This window comes from Cavia porcellus, unplaced genomic scaffold (genome assembly GCF_034190915.1).
Source record: "Cavia porcellus strain 051 isolate PalLab524CR breed Dunkin Hartley unplaced genomic scaffold, mCavPor4.1 scaffold_13, whole genome shotgun sequence".
NCBI lineage: Eukaryota > Metazoa > Chordata > Mammalia > Rodentia > Caviidae > Cavia > Cavia porcellus.
In genome coordinates this window covers 33,428,061-33,441,308 of record NW_026947496.1, presented here as the reverse complement: position 1 = coordinate 33,441,308, position 13,248 = coordinate 33,428,061, and the positions used below count along the sequence as shown (strand labels likewise).

The 13,248-nt window shown below is 38.0% G+C and overlaps 1 pseudogene; it reads right to left on the bottom strand.

Moving 5' to 3' along the window:
* Positions 1-4,120: 4,120 nt before the first annotated feature.
* LOC100728546 (suppressor of cytokine signaling 6-like) lies at positions 4,121-5,931 on the bottom strand (annotated as a pseudogene).
* Positions 5,932-13,248: the final 7,317 nt, after the last annotated feature.

Here is a 13,248-nt window from a genome sequence, read left to right as displayed (position 1 = left end):
CTGGCATCAAGATATAAATACTTCCTTGTTGCGTCTTAAAAGTATACCCTGCATCCCATGCTAACATATCAAGGTGACTCATGTACTTTTAGGTTGCTGATGGGAGAGAAGATGGTTTTCAAGTGTGGTAAATGTCCTGTAGCCATTGTAGTTCTGTGGTCACGATAAACCAGAATGTATTTATATATTTTGAGTCTTTCACCTCTGTTTCTGCAACAAAAAAATATGAAGCTTCTCAGCCACTTGTTGAATAGAGTGCCTTAGCTCCAGGATAAATACTTAACAATAGATCCAATCAAATTTGTCTCTCAGCCTGAAGTCCTGCCTTACTTTGCCTCTCTTCCTCCTCTGAGAACACTGGAAAAATGTCTCTTCCTAGTTTTGTGATATCAAAATGTCACTTAGCCTTTCTAAATCTTAGTTTCTTCATTTATAAACTGATAATTATATGTCAATTAAAGAACTGCTGTGAAGACTACTCAGAATAACCCTCAGCTTTCAAATTACTTGTGCCTTTCCTGGCATGTAGACAAACTGTACGTATTTATATGGCCTGTGCTCTTGAATCATATTTTGTAATTTACTTAATTTGTGAATTATAACATTATTCATATAAAATAGAATCTACTGATGTCCAGATTGATGCCTTCTGACGGTTACATATTCCTGTGTAATTACTAAACATGAGATAATGTTTCTATCACTCCTGAAGGTGTTCTTGTGAGAGAGGAAAGAAGGGGAAAGTGAAAATAAAGGAAAGAAGGAAAAAAGAGAGTGAGTGAGTGAAGGAGGGAGGAAAGTCAGTTCAAACAAGAAGGCAAATTTTGTTTTTAGAAATATATTCAACAATATATTAAAGTTTAATTTAATTGTAATGAAAACATAGGATTCTGTATTCTTTTACTTTTTGCTTCTGGTCTCTTGGAAAAATGCTATTAAACATAAATCTTACGACTTGCCCTTCAAGGGGAGCCTGAGGAGTGGGCGACATTCTTCTCTCACCTTTGATGTTGTCACATGTCCTCTGTTACAAAGTGTCATGAGAAAAGTAAAGTAGGAGGCTGGGGAAATAAGTCAGAGAAGTAGAATGCTGTCTATGATCTAGGTAACGGATTAATTAGAAGGAAATACATTTTAGTTTTGCTTAGTTTGGTTTCATATGGGGACAGGGGGCAAGTTTAGTTTTAAGCAAGGTAAAGAATAGAGATGTACTTAAGAGAGGGTTTTTAACTGCACCTTTTAAGACTGCAATAATTAGAACCAAATAAAATCTTGTGATTAAAGGTACTTTGCAATTTTTAAGGATAAAACAGGTTTAATATTGTCAGGGTATTTATTGACATCTATTATGCTGAAATACTGACCTAAAATATAAAAACTACCCACAACTCAGTTAACAAGCCTTAAAAATATATACTTATGGGGGCTGGGGATTTAGCTCAGCGGCATAAGCGCCTGCCTTGCAAGCAGGCAGTTGTGGTACCGATTAAAAAATATATACTTATACTTATTAATTAGAGACTAACATTAAGAAGGGAATGTACAATAAGATTCATTCATTCAATATAATGTCACTGATTCTGGCTGGCTTGGTGGCACCTGTTCATAATCCAGTCCTCTAGAGGCTGTGGCAGGACAATTGTTGCAAGTTCAATGCTAGTTTGTGCTACATAATGCGTTCAAGCCCAGCCTGAACTATACAGTGAGACCCAGTCTCAAAGATAAATTAATTAATGAATTAATGACATTGACTAAGAATTAAAAGCACAAAAATACATGGATATAAACAAATCAATACCAAAGGATCTGAATATAAACAGGAATAGCATTTCTGATTCATTTTTAGGAACAATCATTTCTTCTAGTTTGTATTCTATTTTGTGTGAGAAGGCTGTTTTGAGGCATTAACTTGACAAAATTTAATTTGGGCCCTTTATTTATAATTATTTGTTTGTTTGTTTGTTTGAGACAGGGTTTCACTCTGTAGCCCAGCTGGCCTGGAACTCACTATGTGGCCCAGGCTGGCCTTGAACTCGTGGTAATTCTGTTTTTAGCCTCCCTACTGCTGGGATTACAGGTGTGCGCCATCACACCTGGCTTATATTTTATTATTCTTGAGGAAAGTAATTAAATATTGGATATAATCTCTGGACTTCATTCCTCATCTGAATAATGAGATCTACACACGTAGAACTGTGAATCACTTTCTATTTATTTGAATTGTATTAGCTTTTAGTCTAGCAATATGGAAAAATCAACCAAAGGATGTAGTAGGCTAAAAATTGCTCTTTTTAGTCTGAGAATGAATGATTGTCTCTTAATTAACCATGTTCTCTGACCAGGCAGTATCACCCACAAACTTTCTCTAGTAAATTGTATCGTAAAGAATAAAAAGACCTTACGTTCAAAAAGTAAAATATTATAGATATTTCAATCTCTCATGGGGAGGAGTTCTCACATGTACATGGGCTACAATCCTGTGATAGAAAATTATATCACGGCTGTATAACTATTTCTTGTTGATTCTGAACCACGGAATCCTTGCAGTTAAATATACTCACATGCCTTCATTTAGGGCCTCCCTAGAGCAAAGCTCCGTTCTTTGTTGTTGTAACGATCAAGTGATTATGTTACCTGGCATCACAGAGCCCTGCAGTAGGGCAGAGGTGGGAAACGTCTTGTTTCTTTTCTGGGTTTTTTTTTTTTTTTTTTTTTTTTTGTACTGGGAATCAAACTTAGGACCTTGCACTTGCTAAGCAAGAACTTGTGCCACTGAGCTACGTCCCCAGCCCTAAATTAAAATTTTTTTCTTTGAAGTAATTATAGTTTCACAAGGAGTTGTGAGATATATCTTAGCAAAACTTTATATACCTTTTAACAAACATCTTCAGAATTATGATAAAATACTACAGTCAGGAAACTGACATTGTACATTTAAAATAAATAACATTTCTGATGGGTGAGAATTCTGTAAGTTGCCCTTTATAACCACACTTACCTCCCTTCAACTACAACCTACTCCCTAGCCTCTGGAAATCATTACCGTATCCTCCAATATTACAATTTTGAAACATAAAGAACCTAATATAAATTGGATTACGCAGTGTGCAACCTTCTGACTTTGTTTCTCTCAGTGTAATTCTCTGGTGATTCATTCTACATGATATATATATATATATATATATATATATGTAATTTTTTTTCCTTTCTTTCCCCTGAGTTGTAGTCTGTGGCACACATGTACCACACACATCCATTGTGGTAAAGGCATTTGCCATTGTTTAGTGTGGGCCTTTGGAAATAAAACTACTAGGATAAGCATTATTGTAAGTGTTCGGGTTTTGTGTGGACATGACTATCAATTGCTCTGAATTAAATACCTATGCATGCAATTGCTGGGAGGCATATTTCCAATCTAGAAAGTGCAAATTTGTTTTCTAGAGTAGCTATGTGCTAGAAAGGTGTGATTGCATTGATTCCATTTCTCCCCAGCCTAATCAGCATTTGGTGTTATCACTGTTTTGATTTTAATTTCTGCCATTTTGATGGGTGCACTGTGACATAACCTTTTTATTTTAACTTGTGGTTTCTTAGTAGCTAATAATGCTGAATATCTTGAATTTACTGCCCTCCGTATATTCTCTAGTGAAATACTTGTCTACATTTTATGTTCATTTCCCTTTTTTTCACTGTATGTAAATTGTGTTTTGTTATACATGTTTAGTCAACATTACTTTATCAAAGTGAGTCGTTTAAAAAGACAAAGCAATTTTCATTCTTCTTCACTTAGATATGAATACTCATGGACTATCACAGTGGATAGCAGCAAAGGAAGGGGGGCAGTAAGAGTTGGATAGTTCACATTATGATTATTCTGTACATTGGTGAAAAAAATTCACACTTCTTGAACCTCGACACCTCTTTCGAAAGAACCAAATAAACCCGACACCTCACAGCCATATCCCACCTAACAAACTGGTGACTCTATTACACACAAAACTAAAATTGTTCTGGCAGCAAAGTATTTTGATGGCAATGAAAGTTTGTAAACTGTATTTCAATCTCTTTCTTTTTCCCAAAGTGCAAAGTGCATCTGTCATTAGTGCAGCTCCATCTGTCATTAGTGATTTCCCTTTAAATAATGCTTCATTTTGTTTGGCAAAGGCCATTTCTAAATCAAGTCTATTCTGGCATACTGACATATAACACAATGACCAGGTACTGCAAAGAGCGCACTTGCAGGAACTGAGACACTGGATTGGTCAGTCCGACAAGGTAAGTTGCAGAACCAGGCAACTGAGACCTCGAATAAAAAAAGCTCCATTTTTGGAGTCTCTGAATGGATGCTTGATTAAATCAACTATAGGTGTATCTTCTGCCACATCTGCCTATTCATAAAAGCTAAACATACCATCTAAGTCCTCAATTCTAGTGTGGTTTGGGAATGATAGCTCAAGCTTAAAAGACAGTGGTCACCAGAACTCTCTCAAGAAAAGAACCATCTGGCACATTTGCTAGCTTCCCTTCTGTCTCCCGGCATGTGATTGATCCCCAGAACCATCCTTGTTTTGCAGGTTTCCTAAGCTCCTCTGTAAGGCTTGTCACAAGCCTGGGATCACTACTTTACACAGAGTAATAAATGCCTGTAGCCCCAGGAGCAGGGTTAGGATCAAAATTCAAATGAAAATGCGTACTTTCAGCCACGCAGACTTCCGTGCCAGTGAGTCTGCTGAAGCTCCTTTGGATCTGATTATTCTGCACTGGCAGCAGCAAAGGTAAAAATAGAGGAATATCATCATAATTTGCTCTGGGGCTCTGCAACATGACTCCTGTGGCCAGTCAACAAACCATTCACAAAGTGATCCACAAAGATTTCTGGGGCAACGGGTCCTCGTGTACTTGGTGCTCATTTTCAGCAAAAGAGCTCTATCCCACTAGAGGAATAACTGCAGAGACCTCCATGGGCGAAGAGCTGTCCACACAACAGTTCCGTGATCCTTCCCAAATATACATCCCTTGTCTAAAGGCATGGTATACTGAGGCATACGTCCAATAACTACAGGCACATGTCATTCAGGGAGAGATGCAGGTCATCCAGGTGGAGAATCAGAATTCTTAAGATAATTGTTTTGCTCTTGGCATAGTTTTGGACTGAAGATCATGAAAATCATTTCAAACGCCGTTCAACACAACTTGGACTGGAAAGTGACCAAGGTTTTAACTCACAGCTCCTTGATGCATGTATCCTCAGAGTTTGTGGACCTGAGAGGCCAGTGTGTAGGGCTGTGGTGATGACAGAGGAGGGAAGTGGACCTTATTGGCCTCCGTATTTTGCATCTTTGAAGATGATGGGGACTGAGGAGGAGGAGAAGATGTCCTCAGAGACACAGCTTCCTGACACTGTGCTGCCCTTCCCCTTTTCATCGGGCTCTCACTTTTTGATCTGTTTTTTCCACTTTTTTCATCTACATCATTGTTATCACAGCTGGCCATGTCTTTACCATAGCATCTACCAAACAAGGCATCTTCTTTCCGCTGGCTACTGATGATTGTTGTACTACGGAGAAATCAGTTTCTTCTCTCAAGTTAAAAGATTTCCAGAAGGGTTTAAGACAATTTTCTTCATTATGACTTGCTACTCTATCATCAGGGATCAATCTTCATTCTGGAATATTATTCCCAAACATCTGGAGAGGCTTCATGCTTTATCTATGTACTTTTTTCATCTTCATTTAACCTTTGGAGCCACTTTCTGCTAGAAGCTTTCCAGATGCCATAGTGACAGTATTAGGGTTTACTGATGCTCACATCGATGATTGGCTCCCAGGCCTTCAGAGATATGCTGTCCTTTATTTCCTTTCTTCTCTCCAGCTCAGGAGTCTGTGGCAGCTGCCTGGCTCCTGTCCTTTACCCAGTACCTGCCACACTCATCCCCCCCTGCCCAGCAATTCCTTCTCTATCAGCCACTTCCTCCTTCCACGAGATGGCACGTGGCCACGGCACCTTAGCCAGAGCTTGGAACAGGTGCAGATAACCTAGGGCCACTCTGCATACCTTGTATTTATTTTCTAATTGGATATTTTCCTCAAAAGTTTTATAGTTTTTCATTTTTTTTTCTTTAATTTTTTTGGTACCAGGGACCAAACTCCTGACCTCACTTGTGCTTGCCAGGTAGGTGTTGTGCCATTCAGTTATATCCCTGGCTCCTTCATTTTATATTTAAATCCATGATTAATTAATTCTGGAGCAGTTATTGTAGTTTTTTTTTTGTCTTTTTCATTTTTATTGGTACCAGGGATCAAACTCATGACTGCCTGCTTGCAAGGCAGGCGCTTATGCCACTGAGCTAAATCCCCAGCCCCTTGGAGCAGTTATTGTAAGGTGTGAGATTTAAGTCAAGATTTGTTTGTGTGTGTATTACCATGCATATTCAATTTCTCTACCACCATTTATTGAAAATTCCATCAAGTTATTTCCAAGTTGAGTCCATCCAGTGAATTTTTATTTTAATTACTACACTTTTTTTTGTACCTGGGATCAAACTCATGACCTCACATTTGCCAGACAGGCACTTATGATACTGAGCTAAATCCCCTGCCCCAATTACTATACCTTTCAGTGCTGAAAAAGCCACTTGTCTTTTCATAACTTCTATTTCTTTGAAGAGACTATTTTTTCATTTATTTTCATGCATGTTTGTAATTACTTGCTAAAGCATGTTTATGATGGCTACTTTGAAATCTTTGTCAGATAACTCCAACAGCTCTATCACATTGGTATTTGTATCTGTGGAATATCTTTTTCATTTTATTTGCGATCTTGGTATAAGTGATTTTCTACTGAAACCTAGATATTTGCAGATTATGGTACAAGATTCTGGACCCCTCTGTGTTTGCTGGCTTCCTTTCATATTGCTCTGGGAAGGGAAGGAAGGGGTGTCCCTCTTTAGCTGAGGTACCCATTCAGGTCTCCATTCACCTATGCCACTGACACAGAATGGGGAGAAACTTCTCATAACTGGGGTGGGAGTGGAAGCCTGGGATCCCTGCGTGTCTCTAAACACTGTGGGAGAGAGAAACACCCTCATCACCTCTACCCTCAGCGCTGTTCAAGGACCGGCTTCTTCTGGTTTTCTGCAACAATTGGTCCCCACCTTTTCTTCCTCTGATTTCTTTTGCATGTATTGTTACTCTTCATTGTCACTGAATACTGGCAGACAAGTGACAAAGAGCGTGAACCTGGCTTTGATTTATCAGTGTGAGGATCCTAGCTGGACCACCTTCTAGCTATGACACTTTGATCAATTTATACAATCTCTGTGTCTGTTTTGCCATCTGCATAGCCAAGGTCCACAATAATGCTCCTCTTGTGGGGTCATTGTAAAGATTAAATAAGTGCACACATTATTCGTGATGCTTTAAGCTCCCAGATTTCCCATAAGGCATTTCAGTAGAGGCTGTCAAGAGGGGTGGGTTATAGGACTTGAGTTCGTTCTGTAGGGACATGTAACAAAGTGGTGACAGATCTGGATGGATGCCTGCAGACAGCAAAGACGATGCTATACAGGGCAGTGTGCTTTGTTTTGTTTTGTTTTAGCTTTAGTGTTTTCATTTTTTTTATCTGGAATGTAGCAAGAACAAAGTTCCAGCTAAAACAGGCGAAGAAGCAGCAATCATTCCTGTCAGCTGCGGGATGTGAACATGTAGTTTTGTGGTTTGCATTGTGTCCTTGTTTTTTAAATCTTTCCTCAGGCATGATCACTCACAAGTCTGGTTTTGTCTCATGACATCATGGTTACAGTGTGTCTCCTTTGCTGATGATGCTCCTTGAAATTGTTCATGATTAGAAAGATCTGGGAGCCGGCTGTTTACCAGGGCAGCTACCCACGACTAGCTGTCAGAACTGCTGTTTTCTTTTTTAAAATGTAAATTTCCTATATAGGAAATGGCATCATATAGCAAGTGCTATATCCCTTCGAACAGTTTGGGATGTATATGCTTTGCTTAGTCACAAACTGTATGCCTGGAAGACAGAAGAACAAATAGCTCCCAAAAAGTCTCATTGTGTTGAAGGATCGGTGGTGATTGGCTTTTGGAAAGTGATTGGATTACAAGGATTCTAACTTCCTAGTGGAGTTGTCTTTTAATTTGACAGCATTTTTGGGAGATGATAGAAACAAAAGGTGGAGCTTAGGTAAAGGGAACAGACCAAAGAGGGTGACTTTGACAACTATACCAGATTCTTGACTTTTGCTCTCTGGCTTTTTCTACTTTCTGGTTGTCATGAGGTAAGCAGTTCCCTTCTACCACGATGCTTCTGCTTACTAGAGATCTAAAGTGAGGAAGCCAGCCAGCCATAGGCTGAAGCCTCTGAAACTGTGAGCCAAAATAATCCGTCCCTCCTTTAAATTGTTTCTTTCAAGTATTTTGTCACAGCAACAGAAAGCTGACTCTACAAATATCATATTCGCCTCAGGTACTGTTCAGGACCGAAACAATTATACCTGCCAAAGGATGGAGAATGATTTTTCTTGGCTATGGTATGGTTAAGCCACTACCTCCATTATCATTTTTATGGAAGATTGTTAAGTATCAGACACACAGAGTTTTAAAATAGGCCTTCTCTAATCATTAGATGCACATCATCATAGCACAGCATGGAATGAATGAGTAAAATATCCTCAAAGGGATGACATTTTACCCATCTCCATATTTTCAACACTGTTTATACATCTGACACATAATTAGCTGTAGGGTAGAGGACAGAATAAAACATGTAAATGAAGACATGAATCTGCCTGAGTCCATAGTACTGTAGAAGTTGAGGACAGTTTGGTGGAGACTTCGTTTCTCACTCTCATTTGATCTTTGCAGAGGGTCTGGCAGCTGGCATTGTCCTTGTGGTCATTTCCTTTGTAGCAATTGCTCCTTTGCCCTGACCAGACAATCCTTCCTCAGTCTTTCTTCCCATCTTGCTCATTCAGTGTAAGGTTCGTGGGGAGGCTAACGGATGATTTCAGTCACAGAGCTATATGAGACTGGTGGACAAATGTCATTTCTCTGAACAATTATACACTTAGAACCTGAGTGAACTTAAATGCTTGTTTTACTGTACTTTCAAGTTCTAGCCATGAAAATGTCATGATGATGTTCAAATAAGAAAAAACAGAATATAAAATTGTGTTTACTAGCTGGGCATGATGGTGCATGCCTGAGATCCCAGGATTTTGAAAGGCTGATGTTGGAGGAGTACAAATTGAAGGTCAGCCTAGGTGACTTAGCAAGATCTTGTCTTAAAAACATAAAAAAGTAAAAAAAAAAAAAAAAGAACAGAGCTCGGGATGCAGTCAGTGTGAAGGACCTGAGTTCAGTTCCCAGTACCAAAAATAAAAGTTGCATTTACATAAAAATTGTATAGACATAAATGAAAATTATACGATCAGATAAATGCTATTAAAGACAAAGATAAATTGAAGATGTACACCTTTATAAATATATCTGTCTCTTTTATCTTTGCTTATGGTAATAAACCATGTATAGTTATAACTGTGTGGGGATGGACAGTCCCTGTGTGGTCTGATGAGGTGAAGCTCCCTGCAACTGTCCCTCGAAGCCTAGTGCCTGGTGTGCCCCGAACTCTGTGCACACTCCCATGGACACAGCAGATAGGGTGAGTCACAGTGCTCCAGCCTGTCTTTCTACGAGCTCTGTCAGGGATGAGTCACCCCTTATCTATAAGTGATGTCTGCAAGGCACCCAGTGGAATGTGACAGGTGCTCAGGAGCTCTCCTTATTTAGTGACGCACACAGTCATTGTGCCACTCCATCTGGTGGAAGTAGCAATAAATTTCATTTGCTCTTTCAGGAAGATCAGTGGAAAACTAGTCATGAAATGATAGCTGCAAGGCAGTGCGTCTCAGCCAGAAAAGGTGTGCATGACACCAGCAAGTTGTCCTTAACTACCATCTTTAAACATTTTGCTCACATACCTCCTAAGAGAATTTTTAAAAACAGTTTGTTTGTTGATGTTGTTGTCCTTTTGAGACAGTCTTACTATGCAGTTCAGACTGCCTTGAGCTCACTTTGTAGCCCAGGTTGCTCTTGAACTCACAACAATCCTCCTGCTTCAGCCTCCCAAGTGCGGGGATTACAGGTGTGCACCACCATGCCCAGCTAATGGTATATTTTTAAATTGACATCTAGAATATTCATTTTAGGTTTAAATAATGGTAAAATGTATTAGTTTAGCTATGTTACACTGAGTTTGAAAATACTGATAAATATTTAAAATATTTTCTACAAATACATTTATTACATTGATATAATATATAAGTCCAATACAGAAAATAATAAGTTTATTTTAATTATATGCATTACAATGTAAAATTATATACTCAATAAATTAAAAATAGCAGAGCAATTTGATATCTTCCAACATATATAAATATGTATATGTGTTTTCCAAAAAATTAGCGGCCAAGTGTTACAACTTCAAAATAGTTTCTTTTGGATTCAATTATTTTTATAAGTTTAAGTAGTATAACATAATAACTATTAGTAGTATAACATATAAAATAGTATAATATAATTATGTTGTTTTATAATTACTAAATGAAAATCACATTTCTATTAAAATGCCTTTTTTAATGAGATGGGTGGAGTTTCTTTTATTAGTTTGTATTTACCTGTGTGAATATTTTATTGCTAGTATGAATCACAGTTTTCCATCAGTTTCATTCTTATTTTCCATGTTTTAAATGGAAATAACAGAAGCATAGATATAAATAGATGGTAATAGGATTTGGATAATAACAATACCACTTTTTTATAATGTCCTTCGGATTCAAGTATCAAAAGTCACTAAGTGGTCAATTGTTACATTTTTTTCTTTTAATGATTTACTGGCATGTTGACGCATTGTGCCATTGCAATAATTTTCTTGTAAATGAGTGTTAGAATCAACAGACTTACAAAACATTTTTTCTAGTCTTTAATCATTTACTTTCTTAGTCTCTGATATTCTACACTGAACAAAATTTACCTTATCTTTTCCAACAATAACTAACTAGCACTGTTTTTCTTTTACTAAGAGGCAACTTTTGAACCCTCTTTATATAGAAAGTTTGGGAAAATATTCTCTTCAAAACAAACGCTTCAGATTGTGGGACTATGGACAATGTTGACTATTATAACCTAATTTCAAAATTCAATCCCCACTTTCAAGTCAATCAATAAAAGAGTGATTTTTGTAAGAAGAAAATCTTATTTTTTGTTTAAATAAATATTATTGATATACATTCCTACGTTGGCTACCATATTTCTGAATTCTAATTTTGTATTAGAGAGATACACACATCTGTGTTGCCATGAAAGAGTACAGCAGTCCAATGTTCTTTTAGATTTCATACCAATGTTCACTTTGCTTTGCCCTCTTCCTCAATAGGAATGAATTCTTTGGCTAAAACCAAGTAAGCATGTGCAAATGTAAGCATCAAACTGCATGGCCCACACTCCGCGGTGCTGACACTATTAGCAGCACAAACCCAGATCCTTTCTTCTTACACCTGGCTTCGCCCTCAAAAGAAATCTGCAAAACACATGGAAGCCTAGAAGCCTGATCAGAGTGCTTCTGCTCTAACTAAAGAAAAAGACTGAAGCTCGGTGACACCATTGTTGTGATTTGTCCCTTCAATTATGGGAGATTTTTACATCTCCTACTAATGTGCCTGGGTGAAGTCTGAGGTTGATTGTGAGTACGTGGCTCTTTGGCAGAGTGTAGTGAGGACAGTTGTGAAAGCAGGGGAGGTGATGAAAGCTGGTGTCACGCTGTCACAGCTGCTGCCAGTTAGGCAGACACTCTGGGGACAATTACATGGAAATTGAAAGACTGGAAAATGATTTCCAAGTCATCCTGGGGAAGTGTTCATGTGCCCCCATAATTATGCCTGCACAAGATGGACCCTCCAGCCCTCTCAGTGCCTTGCTCCTCTTTATTGTGCTAGCAGAATCTCACTGTCCTCCGTGCACAGCCACAATTATCCCCTGCCACATAGCCTGGATCATGACTCACCTCCAGCAAATGAAATCTAAGCCGAATAACTGGAAAAGAAAGGCTGCATGCACAGCGATTGCTTCCCTGATAAAATGGGACCACTTCAGTGGGTACCCAGTTTCCCTGTCCTCCTTCATCTCAGGGAATGCATGCAAATGTGAGGTGTAGCAACCGTTCTATACACTGTGGGTCAAAAACAAGTGTTGAAAGGTCAGATTAGTCTAGGAGGACTGTGGTCTGTCTTGATCATCATGGGGGCTATACCAGCCTTGGGTGGCCTCCATTAGGGAGAAAATAAGTTCTTATTATTCAAGACCTTGTGATCAGATCTTTCTCTTTTTAAAAATGTCTTGGTTCTAAATTTTAACTGAAATAATGTATTCTCTTATCCATGCCTCAGGGAATATATGATTTATTTTTCTAACCTCAAAGATTTTGCTACAAGTGGTATGGAATGCTAATGAACTGCCATATAATCATATTTACACATGATTACAGATGTTAGTTTTTGTAATATAAATAGGATAAATGTTTAAAATAAATGTTTTGAATACCAACCAAATATTACCAGACTTTTAAAAACATCACATCTTTGCAATTTCCATTTGTGGAAATAGTAGGTAGTAAATATTTCCCTCCAAATTGACTGTAGGGAATAAAAAACTCAACTGTAATATTTTTTTATTTAGTAATAAGGAGTTGCAGTAAATACTATCGAGTAACTTTGGAAAAACCATAAATTCAACTCTTCTGTTCATAAGCTAGCTATAAATTACAGTATCTGGGACATTAACAACAAAACACAATGTAATTTATTGTTTGAGTAACTAAGGAAACATCATCTGAATGAGAGTGATGATTTGTGACTTGGGACTGGATACATTTCCGGAAATTTCTCCATGAATTTCATCTGGTTCTACAAGACAGATTGCCTGAATATTTGAGACGTATCACAAAAATTATTCTCTGAGGAAATGGCTTAAGTCCTGGGAGAAATCTGTAAAACAGCATTAAAATAACACTACTAGATACTCGATGACGATGAGAATTTTCCTAAAGATTTTTGAATGTGCTATGTTGCATTACCTGAAACAACCATGAAGAGCAATAATATTCTTTTTCCATCTTGTAGACAAGGAAACTACGACCTAGCTAAGTTCAATAGCTTGTCTAACTTCACACACATGGTAAGCAGTA